At 33.9% G+C, this 12117-nt stretch overlaps 2 protein-coding genes across 8 annotated transcripts in view; one reads left to right on the top strand and one right to left on the bottom strand.

Annotated features, from left to right (window-relative positions):
• The window catches only part of LOC111504399 (probable cytochrome P450 6a14), a 22643-nt gene extending 19842 nt beyond the window's left edge, over positions 1 to 2801 (bottom strand). For both annotated transcript variants that reach the window (XM_074169849.1, XM_074169851.1), the window contains exon 1: positions 2744 to 2801. The gene's annotated coding sequence lies outside the window, so the exon portion shown is untranslated. The remainder of the gene's footprint in view (positions 1 to 2743) is intronic.
• pain (painless) overlaps positions 426 to 12117 on the top strand; it is a 26789-nt gene continuing 15097 nt past the window's right edge. For 2 of the 6 annotated variants that reach the window (XM_074169848.1, XM_023158947.2), the window contains exon 1: positions 9618 to 9791. The gene's annotated coding sequence lies outside the window, so the exon portion shown is untranslated. Of the gene's footprint in view, positions 613 to 8505; positions 8811 to 9617; positions 9792 to 12117 lie in introns of those variants that run through there. The other 4 variants (XM_074169847.1, XM_023158950.2, XM_023158946.2 and 1 more) reach the window with 4 other exon arrangements.

Raw genomic sequence — 12117 nt, 5'->3', positions numbered from 1 at the left:
ATGATATTTATTTGGAAATAATGTTTTTTTGGTCTCACTTGGCATGTACCAAAATTGAAATAAAAAGCTAAAGCGGTTTCAGAGATATTAGGGTAGAAATGATTTTTTTTGTTAAATTTCTTCATACTGTATCTCAAAAATAAAGCGGTTGCGGACCTATGTTCAAAGGAAGAATTTGTCTTAAAATCATCCAAGGATTATCGCTTTTCAGGATCAACATTCAATTATGAAACACCCTGTATAATAAATTTTGTTTTCTTTCACGAAATAAATCTCACCAGTGCTAACGGAAGGAATAAACGAACCCACGTATTATTTCTTCCATAAAAGTCGTCGACAAAGCCAAAAAAGGAGTCTGCATCTCCGTTAGCAATAAATAATCAACAACAAACGTTCTTCCAGCAATGGTGCGCAACTCCACTGCCTACACAAGCTGAATCAACACTTGTTGGAAACTCAGTTTAGACGCAGACATCGCTGATGAAGCAACAAATAAATGTGTTTGAAAAAAAAAGTGACCAAATGTGTTGCGGCAATAAGTAACAAGTGGTTCTGTGTGGGAACTAATTAAGTTTTGTTACTGCAATAGGGATAGCCAATTGACAATTTGAAGTGAGTATAGACCTGCATATATATAAATAAGTTTTATGTAGCCCAAATGATTGTTGCATAGAGACGAAGTGAAACCCACTCAAATGAGAATACTGATTTGTGAATCAACGCTGGAATAATGAATAACTTCTACTGGAATTAATCAAAAATTGTTTTTTACAAATAATGGAACTGATTAATGAATCAACTGAGCAACTTTTCCCAAGGTTAAACATATACAGGGCGTAAAAGTCCATCAAATGTTCAACAAAAGCCATTTTTTATTGCAATCAGAGTTTTTATGGACCTTTCCGGTGATTTTCACCTTGTACAATCTAATTTTATACAGCTGTAGGAAAAGTAAACTTTTTATCAACCCCGATAACTACTTGAATTCAACTTAGAAAAATGCGTCGTAGTGGATTATTTTTCCATTAGTAAAAAAGTACCATTCGTTTCATACGTTAACTAGAAATTTCAACACCAACTGATGATATTCTGGTGAGCTTCAATGTTGAAAGTCATCTCACAAATACACCTGTTAATGAAATTATTCAAAATATAAAATTTAGGTTGAAAATTAATTCAACCAAGGATTCAATATTAAAAACATCGAAAAATATCTATATTAGCTGTATATTAGAATAGAATTATGCATAGAGAAAACCTATTTTCAGTTTGACTTCTATCAACAAGAATTTGGCATGGCTATAGGTTTCCCTTTATCTCCAATATTAAAACATATATATTTATGGAACATTTTCTCAATCAACAACATTCATATTTCAAAACTCCTTTGACTTGTGTCCAATGAGTGATAATGAAATAAATCGAAGAAAATTGCAGATTGTATTTGGTTTAAATTCTGAAGACGGAGATTTCGGCCTTCAAAACGTATCTGTACAATTTCATAGTTCTTTTTTAATAGACAAGATTATCGAATAAAAGAAGTTAAATGAATCGAATTTATGCAGCAATTTATCGTGATGAACTAGAAGGTTACCCTTTCTACATCACTTCTCCATTATAATTCTTATTTTTTTTTAAGTGAAAATCCCAGGAAGGTCAATAAAAAAACTCTGGCAAATACTTCTCAGTTTCTGAATGTTAGAGGTTGAAATTTCAATTGTCTAAAAAATTGTTAAAAAATTTGAAATTCATAACGAGAAAAATATTAAACATCAGAAAGAATGAAATTGTCAAATATCAGTGTAATAGAAATATCCAAATGGATTGGACAAAAAAAAAAATACAATAAAATTAAAAGAAATAAACAACGAAACTTGAAAGTATACGAGTGCTACTTTTCAAAAGAAAGAAGTAATTGTGAGCTGAAATGGAAATGAATTAGTGAATGGGTAAATTAGTAAAATGTCAATAATGTACTAACAATAAGAATGAGGAATAAATAATAGTTGAAAGAAAATGATTAAATTAAAAAGGATGAAAGATTTCGAACCAAGCTACTTCACAATGTTTTCATTATTTGTATCCTTATTTCTGATACTTCCTCTATTTATAGGGCACTTGGTTGCTTTCCTCTTTCCCTTATCAGCTTTCCAGTTCAGTCCATCGTAGTTCAACCTAACCTAGCCAGCTTCTCCAAAGATCAAAACAAGTGCTGATCCTAAATAACAGAACTGTAACACTCTTCTCTTGAGAAGTAGACGGAGATGAAATAAATTTAATTAGATGTTTTATCATCAGTTTGAACAATTGTACTGAATTGCACTGGCTGTACAATATTTTATAAAAATTGTACCGCAAAAGATTACTCTTCTTAAAAGATTGTAGATGTTAAATCACCATATCACTTTCATTTCTTTGGATGGTGATGAAGTCATAAATATAATGCAAAATCTAAACAATTATTTCTATATGTTACTTTGAAAATTATTTCAGAAATGAATCCGGCTATATTTTGGGAATAAACATTTCTGATCGAATTAATAGGAGAACATCGTCTCTTTCTTATCGAAATGTAAATATCTCCTGAAAATATGTACCCTTTCAATTTATACATTATCATTTCATTTCAAATGAAAAACTTCATTAAAATTGGTCCATTCAGAGAGAAATTAAAGCATTGCATACATAAAAAAATTGTACCACGAAACTGAAAACCTGCTTTTGAAGTAAATGCATTGTTTACCTCACTTTGCAACATTTACCACGATTGACACCACGAAACAAATAACTGAACTGACCCAACTTGCTACACCATTGGATATTATATGTCATTACCGGAACTTCATCCATATTCATTTAATTTTGTGAATCACATACTACTCATTGGCTGTAGAAGTGACTCTACAGGGAAACTGAAAAAAATCTGACGACGGAATTTCAGTTATTGAGTAAGTTTGCAACATTCTTTAAAATTTATCTCAAACAGTGTTCTTCGTTATGGACGATCCTAACTGAAATCTTTTTATTATTTCCCCAAAATTTAGCATCAGAGTTACATTGAAAATCTGCAAAATCTGCGTGTGGATTATTATTACCTATATGTAGCTATAATGTGTTATTATAAATTTCATGAGACTGGACAAATTCAAACATTTTTCCAGACCCCAGTTTCTCAAACTTGTCAAACACAAATGTTACAGACAACATGATCACAGAAAGTTGAACAATCCAGCCAATTTGAGGTTCAAACACGAAATGACATAGTTGATTATTTTTCCTATAGAAAACACTTGATGCCACAAATTCAGAAATTACATTGATTGTAGTTCCCAATTAGTTTCTTACATTATAACAATATTTCTGTATTTTTTGGATCAGAAAAACTCTTTGAAACATGAAAACGAAATGCTTCAATCTGTCATAACTAAATTCGAAGAATTTATAACTAGAACTACAGCTATAAAAGTATCGAAAATCGTGAGCCACGTTCTCTAATGCAGCCCTCATGTGACTCAAATTGCTTCAAAACAAATAAAGTATTACAAGCCCAGAAGAATTCTCACATTAAATTCAATTGACTAATAGGAAGAGATGGAAAAATTACTAACGTTTACATTTCCTTGGAAATATACGAAAACCATTCCAAGGAAGATGATCTAGTGACTATTCGTTCTTGATATAGACAATTTTTATTTACGTTTTTCGAAGATTAGTCAAAAGGCACTTGATTACTGACTTGCTTGAAATAATTTTGAATGTCATACTGGAAAGGCGGAGGCCACAAAATAGTTGACATCTTGTAAGCCATTGCTTACAATAAGAATAATTTATGAATAGGGTCGATTTGTTTCAAATTGGTTCCGATTCAGATAATTATTTCATTACAGTTGCTTTGAATTTTCAAATAGTTCAACTAAACATTTCGAAGTCGATTCAGTTACTCATTTTTTTTCTCCATGAATTAATTCAAAGCAGCAGATATATCTTTGTGATCCCATTCAAATCATATGATCCTTATGGTTGTAGGCAATGTTACAATGAAAAAATATTCAAACATGAAAGGAACATTCCTTATGCTATTGACTAATGTCTTGAGAAGGAACTGTCTTATTTTTCTTGTCAAAGATGGAATAGTTGCAATTTCTCTGCCGGCTGGTACTTTAGAAAGCATATCTTCATCTTAACGTCGATAAAAAGAGCAGTGAACTTCAAACTATATTCATACATAAAGGAACAAAAATAATAAACCGTCTGAGTTTTGGCAGGGTTCATTAAAATGTTGTCATAAATCATAGATTTAAGAAAAATAGAAGGTCATTTCGATGTTTTTATTCGACATAGATCATTTTAAGCAAAATATATTCTTCGGAATAGGTGAAATCTGTCGCTTCAGTAGAACGACTAGCAGATGTTGAAAAGTTACGACAATTCTTAGGTATGGCAACAAACTATTCACAGTTCATTTGAAATTTTTCTTCACTGTCTTTTCCATCTTCTTCTGCGAAAGAAACATTCTTCTGGTCTCATGAATTCGAGTCAGTATTCCAGAAGTTGAATTTTCAACATATAAAACACAACAAAGGTCTGAGAACTGAACGCTTCTGAAGCTCCAATCATCTTATGAAATTTCTAACAAACTCTCAAGATGACAACTCAATCAGTGTTACGATCTTAATTCGGGTTTGAAGGCCGTCATAGTTTGGAACTGTATCCTAACGTTTCGCCAGCTGAAGTGGCTGGCTTCTTCAGAGGTTTATTCATCTTGATGATTCACCGATGACATCGTTTTGACAACGTCAGGATACAGCTCCAAACTACGATGACATCGGTGAATCATCAAGAATAATATGGTATCGTATACTATTTTGCAAAATCCCAGCTATTTTCAATGCTAACTGTTGCAATAACATGTCAAATACAATATTAGCATCCTATCTTTCCATTGAAATTGAAATTTGATATATTTTCTGCAATGCCAGTATTCGTAGCAACTTTCGCTGTACATAAAAACCAGTCTCTTCGGTTGTTTATTACAAATCGTAACAAATACCAGAAATAGTATACAGTCAATGAATTCGACCTGTCGTTTTGCCCTCAGGCTAAATTAAGCATTCTCTTCTTTCAAACTGCATGCAAAATTATCGTACAATTATTGTTGTTAATCTTGCATGACGTCACGTTAAAATGGGAGCATTATTTAGGTGTCCACTGCAGTGAAATCCGACTACATTTTGAACTGTTTCAGTTCATACTTCCGGTGTCAGTGATGATGGGCAGTAAGTCCAATCTGTGAGGAATGTCATCATGATTATACTTTCCCAAACTGGTTTTACTACTGTAGTAGTACAGTCAAATTTATCGAAAATAAAATGTGAAGTTTCCCAATGATTTGCCACTAAACTGTGTTTATTTTGAATAAACTTCCTGATAACGTTTTTCCAAATGGATTTGATCTCCAGCGATTCAAATCCAATGTCAATCGCTACTTTCGCACAGGCACCGATCTGAGAGCGCCTTCAAGATTTTCCTGTAGTGCTTGTGATTTGTCCTTAAAAAAAACTAAAAAATTAATTAAACAAATAAATAAAAAATAAATGTCATCCCTCTAAAGTTACAAGACCAGTTGTTGGCAACGCTTTTCAATTTGGTTCAGATAATTTTTGAAGGAACCAGATAAAGATAAAGATAGAATAAATAGTTTTTCAAAACGAGAACCAAAGCATTGCATTTGCTGATGACTTAACAACATAAGCAAAAACTAAAAGAGAACTGAGACGAATCGTAAGGAAAATAGCTGAAAAAGCAAAGGTTTGTGGATTGTGCCCCAACAAGGAAAAGACAAAAACAACAAAATCTTCATTTTCGAGAAAGTCAGAGAGTTTACATATTTAGGGGTGAAAGTGAAAAAAAAGGCCACGAACATCGAGAAATAGAAGCAAGAATCATTAAAGGAATTCGAACATAAGGAATGTTCAGAAAATTTGAGCCAAAAAAGTCAAGGAATGTCAGTAATTAAGGCATCAGCAAATTTGCAGCACGTGGGTGCTGAAGAAGGGTAAAAAAGAAACATTGTACAGATCGGAAAAGAAAATATCACAAACAATATATGGAGGGGTACATATAGAAGAGGATGGAGAAGAACTGATATAAATTGGTAGATTCACATTAAGCAACAATAATATCAACAGTAATGAAAGCTTATATGTGTGATTGATGACTTGTTTACTTTATGGTAATTCATGATCACTTAAATGAAATGAATAAAAACACTTTTGTCTAAATACCACTGGAAAATTTTATTTATACGACCGTTTTCGGGTTTGATAATGGGATCAAACCCGAAACCGGTCGTATAAATAAAATTTTCCAGTGGTATTTATAAAAAAGTGTTTTTATTCATTTCATTTAAGTAATTACCGCGGTTCAACGGGGGTGCTTTGTTCACTCACTCGAATTGACTGTCGTGTTGGTCGGTGGTTCAAGCCCTAGTCGGAACGATCGATTTTCACTTGCTATCGTCCAACCCGTGTTAGGAATCACACGTTAAACGGTAAGACCTCGTCAATCCTGAGGGTTGTCGTTCGTAGGGGTGTGACAGCTGGTTAACGGAAAAACATATTTTGAACACATTTTTTGAACAGAATGAACGCCCAAAGAATCAAGATTAGACATGTTTACAGATTAAAAAATAACAGAATAGCCAAGATGGGAAAGATAATAGTAAATAGAAACGGATGGAGAGGAGTAGATAGGGAAGCTGAAGAAAGACTTTGAAGAAGCTTTCGAAACAGCAGGCAACTACTTCATGCCCAAGGTCTCCAAGGTCTGTTGGGCAAATATAGAGTGAGTCACGAGGAATGGGAGGGTGTCTATTGGCTAGACGAAACCTTTCTGGAGATGTTCTATAGCCAGACGATGCAGGTGACTTGGGGGCATGATTCAAAATTATTTTCCTTTATACGAGGTGTAGTATATCAAAGTTATGTTTTTCAAATGGAACACCCCACTTCTCACACATTTTTTCATTTCTACGACGACTCCTAAGAGAACTTTCAACAAGGTTTTCCAATCCTGAACAGATGAAATGGATGTCAATCTTACGACTCCAACTGACCTCCCTGTAAATTTCGATCAGGAGCGAGAGCTCCTCAACTCTCCAACACCTGATTCAATAACTGAACCTAAAAAAAAGTTTTAGTGGTGCAGCCAGGAAACGACTGAGTCGTCTCCTCAAGAGCGGGGTACCTCAAAAAACCGCCATGCACCAAATTCTTGAGCGGCGTCTTAGATGGAGGAACGAATCCCCCATGAGCAGGTTAGCAAACGTTTGCGCTCAACTGATGATTCACCAAAACCAGAGGCGAAAAAGCCCTGCACGGTTGAATATAAGGCATCGTCAGGTGTAGCTGATGTTCAAAAACCTTCATATGGGAAGGTTGTCGCGGATATTAGGGTGGGAATCTTGCACCTTGACTATTCGACTACCTCATTGACGATGAAACAGCAGAGCATATACTTTGTGTCTGCCCCACTGGGCACCGAATCAGTTTTTTGAGTTCGGCAGAGCCGTACTCTAACCATCTAACCTGAAAGACCACTCACCATACAAACTAATCGGCTTCGTTAAGAAGCTTGGTTTATTTGGTCGAGTGTGAATAGGTGTGAGCCACAATAAACCCTTGCGGGTTGCGGTGGATGGTCGAATAAACCCACTCACTTTGAACGTAACCTAACCTAACCTAAGACGATGCTGGTCACTTGGGGGCATGATTCAAAATTATTTTCCTTCATACATGGTGTTCCTGAAAAATGTAGTATATCAAAGTTATGTTTTTCAAATGGAACACCCCACTTCTCATTACATTTTTTAATTCTACGATTACTCCTATGAAAACTTTCATCAAGGTTGTCCAATCCTGAGTGTCGCCGATTTCGAGATATTGAAATTTTTCTAGAAAATCAGTGTGTCTAAAAGCCCCCACTTCACACGGAGTAAATAACCTTCGAAGATTTTGTTCAGAAGTCTGTTCTCAATATATTCTTCAATTCAATTTGAAAGATTCCTTCACAGAGTGTTCACAAATAACGAGTCAATTCCAATCATATTCAAACCTTACTATCTTTGATTTTTCAAATTTAACACTCCATATACTGCAACTCCAAGATGAAGGTTACCTAATTTCCTATACCTGAACTGAAAATGTTTCTACTAAATAACGATTTTAGTGCAGTGCAGTCGTTTTTCTATTGAGTCTAAGTCTAATTCCACGAGATTTTTCAATGGCTGGTCATACTTGAGGTGACTTTAGATTTTTGAGTGAATTAAAAGTTTTCGAAATGTTCAAATGGCCACTCAACATGGCCGGTGTTATCATTGTGATACTTTTCACAATTCTCCTCTCCGTATCCCCCTAAAAAATCCATACTATTTAAATCTGACCATTTATAAATGCTACCTCTATCAATTATCTATTAGGAAACTATATCCAAATATCTTCTTACCAGATCGTTGGAAGTGAGCTGGAGCACCCACCATCCAGTGTAACCACGTTCTACGTCATATATATACTGACCAAGAAAAATGTTTACCACCATTCACCAAGAATGAAATGATCCCAGACACGATCTGACAAGACCCGTGTTTTATTTTCTTGGCAGGAGAAGGATGTAAGCTGAGAAAATTTTAATCATGATTCATTTGTAATAGTACCCGTTTTGTATTACATAAATTTATAAGACATCTTCAGAAAGTCCAATTGATGCTGGATGGAAAACAAGTTATCACAAGAGAAATTGTTGTTACCCTCTCGGTGAGTGATGAATTACTATTGTCATTCTTACATGAAATTACAACTTTTTACGTAAACTTTGTGTGACCCTGATATCTTGTTCCGTACTGCACGTTTTCAGAGGTTACATGAAAAACCCTATAATATTTCGCTATTTCAAAAACATAAACTAAACCAAATCTGAGGGTGTATTAATATATTGTTTATTTGCTATTCCTAGCTGTTGTAATTATTTTATTGATAGACTCAATAAATATTTGTATTCTGATAATCACATAGTAAATAATAAATTGTTTAGCACTTACTCTGATGACCATTTTTATGATGTATTCAAACCTACATACAAGAAAAGTGATTCACGACAACAAATTGCAAATACAAACAACCTTTTTCAGACATTCAGACTTGTACAAACAAACTTTGAAATTTGCTCAGTGCGAATATGAATAATCACTATTTGGATTGTGATAAATGGAAACGGAAGCTGAATAATAAATATTACCATCAAACTGAAAATTCACAACTGGTGGTACTTGAATGGCATTTATTGTAATAACAGAAGCTGGCATTAAAGTGACTCAAAAAATAAACTGCAGATTCATTACTCGATTTACCACAATAGATACATTCTGCTCTGGTATTGTTTGAATTTTGTCTGCATTCATCACCACATACACGTAGGTACAGTGTGATTAGCGATATGAATAAAATTCATTAGTGACTGGAAATTATACCGATAACATTTGCTAATATTTATACTATTACTATCAATCTGTATTAAGAGTTGGATGGAGATAAGAAATCAAGGACTATTTTGGAGTTTGTAGTGCAGTTTGACATCAGAAGCGTTGAATTTCACCTGTAAAAAGAATATAAGTGGTTTTTGTGTACCTACAAAGAGGACAGATGATAGGATGGATTATCATAAAGAAAATACTACATTTTAATTTTTGATTGCAAGAGAGTACATTTGGTTTGGTGTCATGAGTGTGAATATCAGAGGTAAAAGGATAGTTTCTTTTATATTCGTGTGTTTCACAGACAGTTTGGAAAATGTAAATACATGTAAGGGTCATTATTCTCAGTTTGATAAATAAGTCACGGAAGTCCTCTCTAGTATAGTCGAAGTAAATGATATTGAGCACATTTAAAGTTGGCGTCATTGTCAAACGCCAAAAAACCAATACTTGAAAACGAACTGGCAGCGAACTAGTCCACGTGGACTGTAGACTTGACGGTTCGTATTGTATAATTTTCACTAACCGAGTTTTATGATTGGCTGAAGAGTCATAAAATTAAATTTGTAGTCATATTACGGTGACTAATAGAAATCGTGGAATGCGGACTTTGTTATCGCCGTCGTGTTCAGTTCAGGAACTGATCGCGATTTGAGTGTTAAAATTCGATATTGGTGCAATTATATTTAGTTAAAATTTTTGTTATCTGTTTAAAATGTGGCGTCCTTGGACGCTATAGTAATAGCGAGTGTGATAACAACGCAGACTTTTTCCAGTGCGATGGTGAACAATGCAAAAAAAAATACCAGTGAGTAAAATTCGGATGCATTCGAATATTGACACAATGTTTCAATGTATATAAAAATCTATATCTCAAGTTTGGTTTCGAGGGAAAAAACTATTACAAGCAACTTCAGATTTGACCGAAATTCCTTTCTCAACTGTACGTAAAATAGTCAAAAACAAACCTTATGAACGCATGACACGATATGATACAGGATTACCAAAACCTTTATATGTTCATATAATAAAATAATTGAAAAAAACAATATACCACTGTTACAAAAGCAAAAAGATTCCTACAACTGAAATCATAAGAAAGAAATTGAATACTTCCGGCCATAACGTGAGCTGCTGTGACGAAACTTTTCAGAATTGGATAAAAAAACTGCGATTTAGTTTTAAAATAATAAACAAACGTCAAGCAGTTATAAAAAGCAGAAAAATAGTGGAATTGCCTAACAAATACTTAGAACAAATAACTAAATATAGACAAGAACGGCAAATTTTCTATTTGGACGAAACTTGGTATGACACTCACGAAACAGTTACGAAAGAGTGGCGGCCTGATGGTACGAGAATTTGTACGCCTAACGTGTCTGTAAACAAAGGATCGCGACTAATCATTGTGCATTGCGGAGGAAGTAAAGGATGGGTTAAGAATTCTTTGAAATTATGTGAAAAAAACTTGAGGACTGCAATGTTGACTATCATAAGAACATGGAAGCTAATATTTTCGAGAAATGGTTTGAAAACACATTGATCCTAAATTTAGATGCGAATACTTCTTGACAACGCTTCCTATCATTCGCGACAGCTCATCAAAGTTCAGAATAAAAAATCGCGGAAAGATGAAATACAAAGTTTTTCGATGGATAATAATTTGTATTTCGAAGATTACTATACCAAAAACCAACTATTTGAAGTTTTACAGACGAAAACATTCGAAAAAGTGTATGCCCTTGAGAGTATTGCTGAAAAGTATGGACACACTATACTGAGTCTTCCCCCCTATTTTTGTGTTTTCAATCCCATCGAGTTGATTTGGCGGAATTGAAAATCAGGCGTAAAATAATTTTCCAAAATTTGATAAGAAGGTAATAGAGTTAGTTGAAGAAGAAGTATCTAATATTACCGAAGAAGAAAATTTTAAAAAAATTATTTTGGTTGAAAAAGACTATATGGAGATTGGAAAATTCAATATTAATGGTGGAAATAAATTCATTATTGATTTAAATGACGACAGAGATGGTGAAAGAGGGATGATAGAAAATGAATTATCAGGCATCGATTGTATATGTATACAGCGTGACTCACGGTCGATGGTAGGTTAGACGTTTCTGGAAAACGCAAAGCATGATTTTTCTGAAAATTTCACCTCTTACATTTCCTTACCTGTTCTATCGATCTAAAATATTTTCAGCATTGCGGCGTTGCCATTCCATCAAAAAGTCCTAGCAACTTAATTTTTTTTAATGGAATACCCCGTATATTAATACATTTTTGGAATCGCTCTGGTATTTTAATACTTTTCTGTTAATAATGTCCTATACCTATCTCTATCTGTTTTCGAGATAAACAATAAATTGTGCTAAATATGGTCCAAAACATCAATCTCCCACAATATGGACCACTATCAATTTGAGGTCAGATTGAAATTACTTATGTCTACTGAAATAATTCATATTTCCGTAGTTATATTCAACCCTTGCATTTTGGTATCACGTGCATTGTCCGTTGGCCTTTTGTCCAATTATATTTACACAAAAACTGACATATGGCGAAAGCAGAACATTTTTTACAGATATCGG

The sequence above is a fragment of the Leptinotarsa decemlineata genome, unplaced genomic scaffold (genome assembly GCF_025532065.1).
Source record: "Leptinotarsa decemlineata unplaced genomic scaffold, Ldec_3_MD MMD2_P_RNA_scaffold_6, whole genome shotgun sequence".
Classification (NCBI taxonomy): domain Eukaryota; kingdom Metazoa; phylum Arthropoda; class Insecta; order Coleoptera; family Chrysomelidae; genus Leptinotarsa; species Leptinotarsa decemlineata.
Note: the sequence above shows the minus strand (reverse complement) of the source record. Positions and strands in the feature narration are given on the sequence as shown.